Here is a 12,900-nt window from a genome sequence, read left to right on the forward strand (position 1 = left end):
ATTTTACTTAGCCTAATGTCCTTCAGATTCATCCATGTTGTTGCAAATGGCAGACTTCTCCCTCCCTTTAGAGGCTGTGTAGAGTCCCATTGTGTATATAATTCACATTTGCTTTATCCATTCATCCATTGGTAGACTATCAGATTTCATATCTTAGCTATGGTTAATAATGCTGCAGTTAACATGGGGATGCAGATATGCCTTTGACATGTTGGTTATGCATCCTTTGGATACGTGCCCAGAAATTGAATTACAGATCACAGCAATGGTAGTTCTATTTGTAGATTTTTGAGGAACCTCTATACTGTTTCCATAATTACTATACTAACTTACATTCAAACAACAGTATATTAGAGTTTTCTTTTCTCTGAATCTTCTCCAACACTTATCACTCATCTTTTCTTTTTTTTTTTTTTGGAGAGGTTTTTTGCTATAGGGCGCGTGCGCTTGCCAGACAGACAGAGACAGAGAGATAGAAAGCGAGAAATCACCCCCTAGGGGGGATGGCCATGCCACAATCCCTTCTCCTCCATTCTCCTCTTGGGATCTTGGGCACGCATGCACACATGCCCAGCATGAGTTTAAGCTGCCGGGTCCGGGACTTGAACCGCAGTTGACTACATGGGAGTCCAGTGACATAGGCATTATGCTAACTGCTGGTCCCTCATTCATCTTTTTGATAAAAGTCATTCTAACAGGTGTGAGGTGAGATTTCATTGTGGTTTTAATTTGAATATTCTAATTGATTAGTGATGAATAGTCCTTTTTTGGGGAGGTTTTTCAGAGAATTTTATTTAGTTATAATTCATAAAGGATTAACAAAATGTCATGAACACAATTTTGTTGTTAATAACTAGCAGAATCAAAATAGATTAATACACAAAGTCTCTTGGTACATAACACACAGCAAAATGTAGTTCTCAGGCTAGCTTTATCCATTAGTGTGTTTATATCTCAACTTTTTTTTACATATCTAGAAATAAGGCAATACACATGAAACATATTTACTAAATATTTTCAATTTTGCCCCCTTCTATATCAGATTACTTCTATTTTACTTTTTTTTTTTTTTTTTTTTTGGAGGGGTTTTTCTTTAGGGGGGTGGGGCTTGAAAGACAGAGGCAGAGAGACAGAAAATGAGAAATCATCCCCCAGTGGGATGGCCACACCACAATCCCTTCTCCTCCATTCTCCTCTTGGAATCTTGGGCACACACACACACACACACACACACACACACGCGTGCACCTGGCGTGAGTTTAAGCCACCGGGTCTGGGACTTGAACCACAGTTGACTACATGGGAGTCCAGCGACATAGTCATTATGTCAGTTGCTTGTCCCCTTCAATTTTAAAGCCATCTGCAAGTTAAATAATCTTTACATTATAATTCCAAAATATAAAGAAGTTAATCACCAACTGGAATGCAAAATGCATAAAACATACTGTTATACATTTAAAAACAAAAACATTACACTGGCAACTTCATGAATTAGGTTTTTCAAAGAATATTGTATGAAGTAAGGTACATTAAATGCTTTGTAAATCTAGAATACTTTTTATTTGCAGTCTTCTTCATGCAGTTTAAAACACCAAAGACTGACTAAATGAGAAAGGACCATTTCAAAGTGAGTAGTAGATGGTTGCCTGTGTCATGTAAGGACAAAAGGAAGATGGACTTTGTCCTTTGATTTGCAGTCCTCTTCTTTATCCAAATAGTCCTGTGTTTCCATTATCCTTGAATGACATGATTCTTTTTGTGAAAAAAAAAAATTAATAAAGACCATCCTTTTACTGATGGAAGGCTTCTAATCTTATTCGAGTTGGATCTTCTGGATGTCTCAAGGCAATTCCATTATGTAGCAGCAGCTCAATATAAGGTGGCCAAGAAGAATCACTAATTTTGACACATGGATCATGTGGAACATCAAATACTCTATTTATACGAATCTCTAACATCTCATACAGTGTTATTAGCTGTGGCAGTTGATTCTTGAATGTTTTTCTTTTCCTTTTTAGCATTTCTGTCAGGCAGAGGAAAAGGGTCTTCTAGAAATTCACCCAGGGTAATCAAGAGTTTCTCCCTATATTCTTTTTACCTTAAGCATTTTAGTTTTCGGCTCATTAAAGATTCTTGATTCAGAAAAAGTCATGACCTGATTTTTCAATTTACTGTGCAGTACATTCAGAGACTATTTTCTGTTGCTGTCTATCCAACCACTACTGCTCCCTTTCCAAGTCTTCCTTTAACTTCTCATTCTTTGATTGAATAATAGATAGTACCATTTCAAGATTATGTCCTAACTTTTGGAACTGTTCTTTTCCTAATGTGACCAGAACATCTTCAGTCAGGGGACTTACTGAGCAGTTGAATCAGTGAGTGTCTCAGTTCCAATAAGTGATAATTTATTCTGACATTCTTCCAGATCTTTCCACATTTCTTCAAATTTGTCGGTAAGTTCTTCTTTAGTATCTATAACATCTTCCACATCCATAGTACTTTCCATATCTAGATCTTGCTGATTTGCTAACATGTGCTTTGTGATTTTCTTAATCTTCACAGAGTCAGTCATAAAACTTCAGGTCACCTCCGCTTAGCATAGTCAGTGCTGAATATTCCATTTTTTTTTCAGGGACCTATTGGACATTTGTATATATTCTTTTGAAAAATGTCTCTTTAGATACTTTGCCCATTTTAATATAGTTATTTGTTTTTATGCTATTGAGCTACTTGACTTGAGTTTATTCTCATTTTAATAATGCTTCTTCCCCCAAAAATTTCTATTATGTTCACTCTATTGCATTCTTTTTTATTATTCATACATGAGAAGACTTAAAAATGTTCATGGAAAATGGAATTGAAGTACAAATTTATTTTAGTGCAAAATTTTTTTGAAATCCATTTATAGTTTTTTCATAATACTCATTGTCCATTTTTCTTTTTTTTTTTTTTTTTTTTTGAGAGGGTTTTGCTATAGGGCGTGTGTGCTTGCCAGAAAGACAGAGGCAGAGAGACAGAAAATGAGAAATCATCCCCCAGTGGGATGGCCACACCACAATCCCTTCTCCTCCATTCTCCTCTTGGAATCTTGGGCACACACACACACACACACACACACACACACGCGCGCGTGCACCTGGTGTGAGTTTAAGCCACCGGGTCCGGGACTTGAACCACAGTTGACTACATGGGAGTCCAGCGACATAGTCATTATGTCAGTTGCTTGTCCCCTTCAATTTTAAAGCCATCTGCAAGTTAAATAATCTTTACATTATAATTCCAAAATATAAAGAAGTTAATCACCAACTGGAATGCAAAATGCATAAAACATACTGTTATACATTTAAAAACAAAAACATTACACTGGCAACTTCATGAATTAGGTTTTTCAAAGAATATTGTATGAAGTAAGGTACATTAAATGCTTTGTAAATCTAGAATACTTTTTATTTGCAGTCTTCTTCATGCAGTTTAAAACACCAAAGACTGACTAAATGAGAAAGGACCATTTCAAAGTGAGTAGTAGATGGTTGCCTGTGTCATGTAAGGACAAAAGGAAGATGGACTTTGTCCTTTGATTTGCAGTCCTCTTCTTTATCCAGATAGTCCTGTGTTTCCATTATCCTTGAATGACATGATTCTTTTTGTGAAAAAAAAAATTAATAAAGACCATCCTTTTACTGATGGAAGGCTTCTAATCTTATTCGAGTTGGATCTTCTGGATGTCTCAAGGCAATTCCATTATGTAGCAGCAGCTCAATATAAGGTGGCCAAGAAGAATCACTAATTTTGACACATGGATCATGTGGAACATCAAATACTCTATTTATACGAATCTCTAACATCTCATACAGTGTTATTAGCTGTGGCAGTTGATTCTTGAATGTTTTTCTTTTCCTTTTTAGCATTTCTGTCAGGCAGAGGAAAAGGGTCTTCTAGAAATTCACCCAGGGTAATCAAGAGTTTCTCCCTATATTCTTTTTACCTTAAGCATTTTAGTTTTCGGCTCATTAAAGATTCTTGATTCAGAAAAAGTCATGACCTGATTTTTCAATTTACTGTGCAGTACATTCAGAGACTATTTTCTGTTGCTGTCTATCCAACCACTACTGCTCCCTTTCCAAGTCTTCCTTTAACTTCTCATTCTTTGATTGAATAATAGATAGTACCATTTCAAGATTATGTCCTAACTTTTGGAACTGTTCTTTTCCTAATGTGACCAGAACATCTTCAGTCAGGGGACTTACTGAGCAGTTGAATCAGTGAGTGTCTCAGTTCCAATAAGTGATAATTTATTCTGACATTCTTCCAGATCTTTCCACATTTCTTCAAATTTGTCGGTAAGTTCTTCTTTAGTATCTATAACATCTTCCACATCCATAGTACTTTCCATATCTAGATCTTGCTGATTTGCTAACATGTGCTTTGTGATTTTCTTAATCTTCACAGAGTCAGTCATAAAACTTCAGGTCACCTCCGCTTAGCATAGTCAGTGCTGAATATTCCATTTTTTTTTCAGGGACCTATTGGACATTTGTATATATTCTTTTGAAAAATGTCTCTTTAGATACTTTGCCCATTTTAATATAGTTATTTGTTTTTATGCTATTGAGCTACTTGACTTGAGTTTATTCTCATTTTAATAATGCTTCTTCCCCCAAAAATTTCTATTATGTTCACTCTATTGCATTCTTTTTTATTATTCATACATGAGAAGACTTAAAAATGTTCATGGAAAATGGAATTGAAGTACAAATTTATTTTAGTGCAAAATTTTTTTGAAATCCATTTATAGTTTTTTCATAATACTCATTGTCCATGATCTTTTGAAGACCCCTTGCAAAAGAATTCTTTTTATATTCAAAAGCTATTTTTTTTTTGAGAGATATTTTTGCTATAGAATATATGTGCTTGCCAGAGAGACAGAAAGAGAGAAATCACCCCTCCAGGGGGATGGCCATGATGTAATTCCTTCTCCTCTATTTTCCTCTCAGGATTTTTAGCATGCACACACATGCGTCTGGCATGTTTTAAGCCACCGGGTCCAGGACCTGAACTGTGGTCAACTACATGGTAGTCCAACAATGCAGCCATTACACCATGTGCTGATCCCAAAAGCTGTTTTTCATTTTTAAGAGAGATTTTTGGTATAGAGTGTGTGTACTTCACCGAAGAGACAGAGACAGACAGACAGAAAGTGAGAAATCACGCTCCTCGAGGGGATGGCCATGCCACAATCCCTTCTCTCCAGTCTCCTCTTGGAATTTTGGGTGCATACATACACACACACACACATACACACACACACACACACACAGACACACACGATCCTGGCATGAGTTTTAAGCTGCTGGGCCTGGGACTCAAACCGTGGTCAACCATGTGGGAGTTCAGCAATGTAACCATTACACCATCTCTGGTCCTCTAAAAGCTATTTTATTTACTGTGTTTAGTTTTATCTCAGTTTGTAGCTTTTTTTATTCCACTTTTTAAGTTTCTTCTGAAAGTACAGAAGTTTGAAGCTTACTGAAATTGAATAAATGTACCTCTTTCTGTGTCTTATATTAGAACTCTTTCTTGACTGCCGAAATAGAATGTAATAGTCCTGCATTTGTCTCAAACTTGGAAAAAATTTAACTTTTAGATATCCTAAATGGCCTTTGACAGCAAAATGGACAAACAAAATGTGGTATTCTCACAAGATGGTATTGTCACAAGATGCACAGCCATTTAAAAAATTGATTTCTATTTATTGACTTAAGGGTCCTGGAGTAATTCTGGGGTGTACTATTACATCTACACTTAGCTTTTGAGAAGGAATCTGAGGGTTTGTAAATGACCCACCAAAGAGTGACATATAACAATGCAATATTTACATCCTTTGCATGTGAAACCACAATGTTCATAAAAATTCACATTGATAAAACCACTTTGAATTTCTGTTTCTCCAGAGGATGAAAGAGACCAAAAACATTTGTTGAAGATGACCCAGCATCAACACAGGGAAACGGCTGAACAGGTACTGAGCAGTTCCAATTATTTCCAAAAGCTGTGATAAAAATGAGCAATACCAAGTATTTTAAGCTTTTCTGTATTAAAATTGATCACTTTTTAAAGTTCAGGATACAAATATGAATTTTCATTTCTAATTTTGATAGCATTTTGAAGGAATACTATCTTCATCTTTCACATTGCCTTTACCTAACATTATAGAAAAATACATAAAAATACATATAATTCCATGAAATTACTCTGAATATTAGACTTATAATGCCTCATAATAAAAAATGTGCATATATTTCAAAATGGTGTGTTATTACCTTATCTTAGATACATTAGTTAAATGAGATATTTTTGAACAACATGGTGGTGACAAACCAGGCAAATTAATGATTTCATGACTAAGACTTAGAATAATTCAGGAGGAAGTTTACATAATACATCTTCATACTAAAGGTCATAATTAAATGGTCAATTCTAGGTATATTTTCTTTCTCTGGGTTTATATATCAGAAAATAATAGCAATTTTGACTTTGATGGGAGTTTTGATTGCGCTATAGCTATCTGAAAATAAGTGATTCTTCAGTGTTTCCCAGATCCACTAGAGATGAAGGGGAGCATGGGAAACAGTGCCTTGAGAGTAACATACTTGACCTGATCGAGTTGGTGACAGATGCACCTCTGCTTTAGAACATGGAAGGCGCTTGGAGACCACAGAGTCTAATTCCCTCCTTCAAGCTCTTTATAATGCTTCTAATACATCTCTAGAAACAAATTAGAATCATTGGAAAGAAAAAGAGAAAATGATAGTTTTAAATCCTTTTTTTCCTTATAATTTGTCAAAAATATTAGGGCATATGAAGCAAAGATAAACCTTCAGCACTTCCCATATTTCAAATGGTATTTTTAATAATAATGATGATAATCAGAATGTATTGAATAATCATTATTTGACAGGCACTGTGTTAAATACTCTTTGTAGATTTTCTCATTTGAAATTGGTAGCAGAAGCTGGCCTAGCTATTTCTATGAGTATTAATGCTATCATTCAATAGATAACATCTGAGTTGCTCGCGGGAAAGGAACCTGCAGATAGAATGTGGCAGGAAGAGGTCAGAGTGACAGCCAAGGGCCCCTGAACAGAAGGCTTTAGGTCAGGATTGCACAGACACACACACCTTCAACTGCCTCACTCCTGTTGTGTTCCTTAGTCACTGTCTGGGGAAAAAAAACACATTCTAGTTAAATCTCAGTCTTCCTATCTCAAATCTGACCTGCTTCAGCTGAAACTTGGAGAAAAATAAACACATTATTCTTACAGACCTGATTTTCAATTCATGATAACAAGGCTTGAATAAATGGAATAAAATTTTTTGTCACGAATCTGTTAAGTATGAGAGATTTATTACAAATTCAGGTGGAGATGTAGAACTGGATACAAAGTAGGAATATGGGGTAGGAGATGTGAGCTGGTGACAAAAAGCTGAAAGTCATTAATTTGCAAATGGATTGTGAGGAAAAAAGCATGGGTAGAAAACAGTCCAAAAACTGAGCCCTCAGGTTTAGGGGTGGACAGAATAAGAAAATGCAGCAAAGGAGGCTAATGAAGAGTGATGGTGTAGGTAGGGAGGAAATGGGGTTCGTGGTATCCCAGAAGCCAAGTGAAGACGGTGATTCAGCTAGGGTGGAATAATCCAGTATGCCAAAGACTGCTAGGAACCTGCGTGGACATATCGTTGTCACCCATAGTGCAACTTTTGTACAAGTGTACCACTCTGATGGGGGGTATGGATAATGTGTTTATTGGAGAGGGGAGGACAGGAGATAACATGGAAATCTCTGTACCAGCCAGTCAGTTTTGCAGTCAACCTAAAACTACTCTAGGAAATAAAATCTATTAAAAAACCACTGCTGAGGGTTGAGAAGAAAAGGATCAATGATTACATTTGACAATGCAGGGGTTTTTGCTGGGAAAGGTCTAATCGAGATATGTTCAAGAGGATTTGGAAGTGAAAAATGGAGTTTGCACGTTCGGGTGACTATTTCAAGAAGTGTTGTTATCAAAGGAATAAAAAATAGAGTATTAGTTAGAACAATATATGGAACCTAAGGAGGTATTAAATATTTTTATTAAATACTGGAGGAAATATTTAAATATTTTAAAAAGTTTATTTAGGGGCTAGCAAGTGGCATGGTGGTTTAGGCACTGGATTCCCACATGGATGACTGCGCTTCAAGTGATTTGTTTTCTCACTTTCCCTTTCTCTCTCTCTCTGGTGAGCACATGTGCCCAATAGCAAACTTAAAATAAATAAATAAAATTAAAAAAAGAATACAAGTTTTTTTTTTTTTTAAAGTTTACTTCATAAATTAGAGAGACATAGAAAAAGAGAGACTCCTCCCAAAAGGGTCCTGATGCTGCAGTGCACTGCCAGCGCCAGCCAGCCCCAGGACATGGACACGCACTTAAATACACACACCTGGCATTTTCAGAGAGGGCTTTGGATACAAACCCAGGACTTCCCATTGGGTCAGCCTCTGAGCGTGTTCTGATTTATGTCACAGTCTGCTTACTGGAGATATTGTTTTTAATGGGAAATATTACAGCATATTTGTTTGATAGCAATAAGCCAGTAGAGAGTGGAGGTAAAAATTGATGATGAGAGAAAGTTCATAATTTCAAAAGCAAGTACTTTGAGTAAGTGAGAGAAGGTGGGATCCAGTACCCAAGAAGAAAATTTGGAAGTAGATAGAATCCTAAAAGTTTACATTTGCAATTAGAGACACAGTAGATTACAGATGAGTACAGATGAGAGTGAGCAGGTAGATGAGATGGAAGTCTGTGGAAATTCTCTTCCAATTGCTTCGCGATCTTCCTGCCTCAGTTTCATAGTAGCTGGAACTATAGGCATGAGCCATCGTGCCCCACTTATTTATTTATTTTTTCTTAAATTTTCAGAGTGAGATTTTTGCTATAGGGTGCAAGTGCTCACTAGAAAGACAGAGAGAGAGAGAGAAAGAAAGCAAGAAATCACCCCCTGGGGGGATGGCCATACTATAATTCCTTCTCCTCCATTTTTCTCTTAGGATCTTGGGCACACACACACATGCACCTGGCGTGAGTTTAAGCTGGCAGATCCAGTACTCAAACCATGGTCGACTACGTAGGAGTCTAGCATAACCGTCATGCTATCCAATGGTCCCATGCCCCAGTTTTAAGACAGACAGGAATCAAGCCTGGACCTTCCATATGGCCTCAGCCAACCTAGTAGCAGGATCAACCAGCATGCACTAGCATGGCTGGGCCTCTGCTGTGTATTTTCCTATTTTAATAATAATTTTTATTGTAACTTCATACTGCTAGGTGGGGTGAAGTCATGTGGCAGGACTGAGTTCAATTCCTGGTTCACCCTTAACGCTGGGCATGCACCTGTAATCCAGGCACTTGGGAGATGAAGGCAGGGGGCTCGAACATTCATGGCCAGTATGGGCAGCATAGAGATATCCTGTCTGAAAGAGCCGGGAATAGTGATGTGTGCCTACAGTCCCATCTCTATGGGAGGCCGAGGTGATATCTTACATGAGGTATCATGAGAACCTATCTTAAAAAAAAAAGAACACTGGGAACCAGCAGTTAGCGTAATGGCTATGTCGCTGGACTCCCACGTAGTCGACCGCGGTTCGTGTCCCGGACCCGGTGGCTTAAAACTCATGCCGGGCGCGTGTGCGTGCGTGCCCAAGATCCCGAGAGGAGAATGGAGGAGAAGGGATTGCGGCGTGACCATCCCCCCTGGGGGATGATTTCTCGCTTTCTGTCTCTATGTCTCTCTCTGTCTGTCTGGCGAGCAAATGCGCCCTACAGTGAAAATCTCTCAAAAAAAAAAAAAAAAGAACACTGAATTTATAGTGGCAAAAATGGTTTACATAAAAACAACCAGCCAGGCTTGTAGATGGTACTTTTAGGGAAGAAAAAAGAATGGTCTAGAAGTGGCAATATAGAGGAAGGCCAGAGGCATGTGTGGTTAGGATCTGAAATAGACAACATGTGACAGGGCTGAAGATGAAAGGTGAAAGCACATGTTCATAATTAAGATTAAGAAAGAGAGTCTGGCTGAATATGTTTAAGAATCTAGTTTAAAGAATATTCTTCTCAGGCCAGCAGGTGGTATGTCGGTTATGGCACTGGATTCTCACATGGCTGATAGGGTTCAGATCCTGGGCCTGGCGGCTTGAAAATCACATTGGGCACTTGTACATGCATGCCCAAAAACTAAGAGAAGAGTGGAGGAGAAGAGATTGTGTCATGGCCAATCCCCGTGGGGCAATTTCTCACTTTCCCTCTCTCTGGTGAGCACATGCACTCAATGGAAAAACCTAAAAAAAAAAAAAAAAAAGATTCTTTTCTCATCTTTCAGAGTTAGGTACAGTTTATATACACATTTAAAAGTGTAGAACCTGTTTACACTAAGAGAACACATTAAAAGATTTCTATGCATATCAAAATTAATACCTCATTAAGCCTCAAATTACAAGTACTGGTTAGTTTTAATTTTCCAATCTTGCTGATAATCTATTGCTGATAGTAAGATAGCTGTTTGATTTCCTATTGCTGATATGTTTTACTGTAGAGATGAGACAGCATTTTATGTTATTTACTCTTAAGGTTTTCTTCATTTGAATTCTTCCTCACATCCCTAGAAATAATATAATGGAAGTTAGTTACATTTTATGTATTTGTTTCATTTTTAATGCTCAGTTTAAGCTCCACAATGGCCAGGAACATATCTGGCATCTTCTCTGCTACAGGCTTAACATCTGCAGTATGTTGGGCTGATAGGAGTCACTGCTGTTTGTCCAATGAGTGAATCAAGTTTGTATTATCCCTATTATTCCATGTCCTTTCTCTAGTGAAATTTTAAGGTCCTTAGGAAGAGGTAGATGCTTTTAGATACATACATACATATTACATAGTATATGTGTAAAATATGTCATGTATATCTCTAATTAAAAAAAAACTAAAGAGTTCTAGCATCACTTTTCATGTCAAGTAATAAACATTTTAAAACAGGAGCACTAAGAATTTTCCACAGTCTTTGTATGCTTTTCCCTAGTCTCCTTCCTCTTTCCTTTCTTATCTGAGTCATTAAATGTCTGTAGGTGCTGGTGATGTTTCAGAAGTAGACAAGCAAAATATTTCCTGGACCTGCTCCTCTCTTAAGTCATCACTATGTTTTTATTTCATTGATAAATTTTTTGAAAGCGCAAACTGCATGGCTGTCTCTATTTCCTCAACTTCACTTCATTCCTAAATGACTAATAAGTCCTTAGTATTCTGATGAAATTGTTATTGGTGAAGGCACAATTATCTCTGTAATTACAATTCTGAAGTTCTTGTCTCATTTTTTACTGTTAGACCACTCCCTGAAGACTTGTCTTCTTTTCTGCCACATCAGCATGTCCTGTGGCCCTCATACAACTGTAAAAACTTTCAAGCTTTGTTATTTCATAGAATTATTGTCTCTACTGAAAAAGTTCCTTTGAGGGGCTGGCCGGTGACTAGGTGATTAATGCGCTGGACTCTCATATGGCCAACCATGGTTTCAGTCCCAGACCTGGTGGCTTACTCTCTTACTTTCCCTGTAGACAAGCAAAATATTTCCTGGACCTGCTCCTCTCTTAAGTCATCACTATGTTTTTATTTCATTGATAAATTTTTTGAAAGCGCAAACTGCATGGCTGTCTCTATTTCCTCAACTTCACTTCATTCCTAAATGACTAATAAGTCCTTAGTATTCTGATGAAATTGTTATTGGTGAAGGCACAATTATCTCTGTAATTACAATTCTGAAGTTCTTGTCTCATTTTTTACTGTTAGACCACTCCCTGAAGACTTGTCTTCTTTTCTGCCACATCAGCATGTCCTGTGGCCCTCATACAACTGTAAAAACTTTCAAGCTTTGTTATTTCATAGAATTATTGTCTCTACTGAAAAAGTTCCTTTGAGGGGCTGGCCGGTGACTAGGTGATTAATGCGCTGGACTCTCATATGGCCAACCATGGTTTCAGTCCCAGACCTGGTGGCTTACTCTCTTACTTTCCCTCTCTCTCTCTCTCTGTGGTCAAATTTTAAAATGATAATAGCAAATAAAATTAATCAAATATATAGGTGTCTACAAAAAGTTCTTTTGCTCATCTGATCCTAGGAGGTATCCTTGGTTTAAAGAATCCACTTTGATGTTTTTGGTTGCCACCTGTCTCCTGGGGGGGTCACACCACCATTTCTACTCGGTGACTCTACATTGCTGTTGAACAACTTCCCTTGATACACTACACAAAGCTTCAACTCAGCACGTCAGATGGGAAGGTGGTACCTTTCCATGCACACTTATTCTTCCTTCAGTGTTCACCTTGGCCACCGGAGATGGCATCCATCCTGTCTCCCTGTCTAGGGACCTTCCCTCTTTTGTACCCAAAGTGAAATGTGCTGTCAGACGATGCTAATTTTACCAGAGGGGTATTTATGGACTCAGGCTCTCTCCCTTCTATGTTTATTTCTTTCTGTTGTCAGGGTAACATCATTTCTTGCAATGAGTGATCACTGCCTCACCCATTTATGCCCACTCCACTTCATCCTTCACGCTGGTTCCAGAATTACTATACAAAAAACACACCTTGTTTCTTCCCTGATGAAAACCTCTGTTGATCTTCTTTATATATAAAATATGAACAAATATTCCATCCTGGAATACTAGAGCCTTTTCAGAATATGTTTTCAAGCTGGGTTTCCAGTCCTTCTGTCATTATTCTTGACTGACTTTCCACTTCAATGTCTACCTTTCCTCAGACTCAATAGGCCTTTTTTTTTTTTTTTTTTTTTTGCTAGAACGCACACCACAATA

At 37.6% G+C, this 12,900-nt stretch overlaps 2 pseudogenes; both read right to left on the bottom strand.

Annotated features, from left to right (window-relative positions):
* Positions 1-1,790: 1,790 nt before the first annotated feature.
* Positions 1,791-2,437, bottom strand: LOC102489489 (centromere protein K-like; annotated as a pseudogene).
* A 1,240-nt stretch (positions 2,438-3,677) lies between these two features.
* On the bottom strand, positions 3,678-4,324 carry LOC102489897 (centromere protein K-like; annotated as a pseudogene).
* Positions 4,325-12,900: the final 8,576 nt, after the last annotated feature.

This window comes from Tupaia chinensis, unplaced genomic scaffold, assembly GCF_000334495.1.
Source record: "Tupaia chinensis unplaced genomic scaffold, TupChi_1.0 Scaffold000315_1, whole genome shotgun sequence".
Taxonomy (NCBI): domain Eukaryota; kingdom Metazoa; phylum Chordata; class Mammalia; order Scandentia; family Tupaiidae; genus Tupaia; species Tupaia belangeri.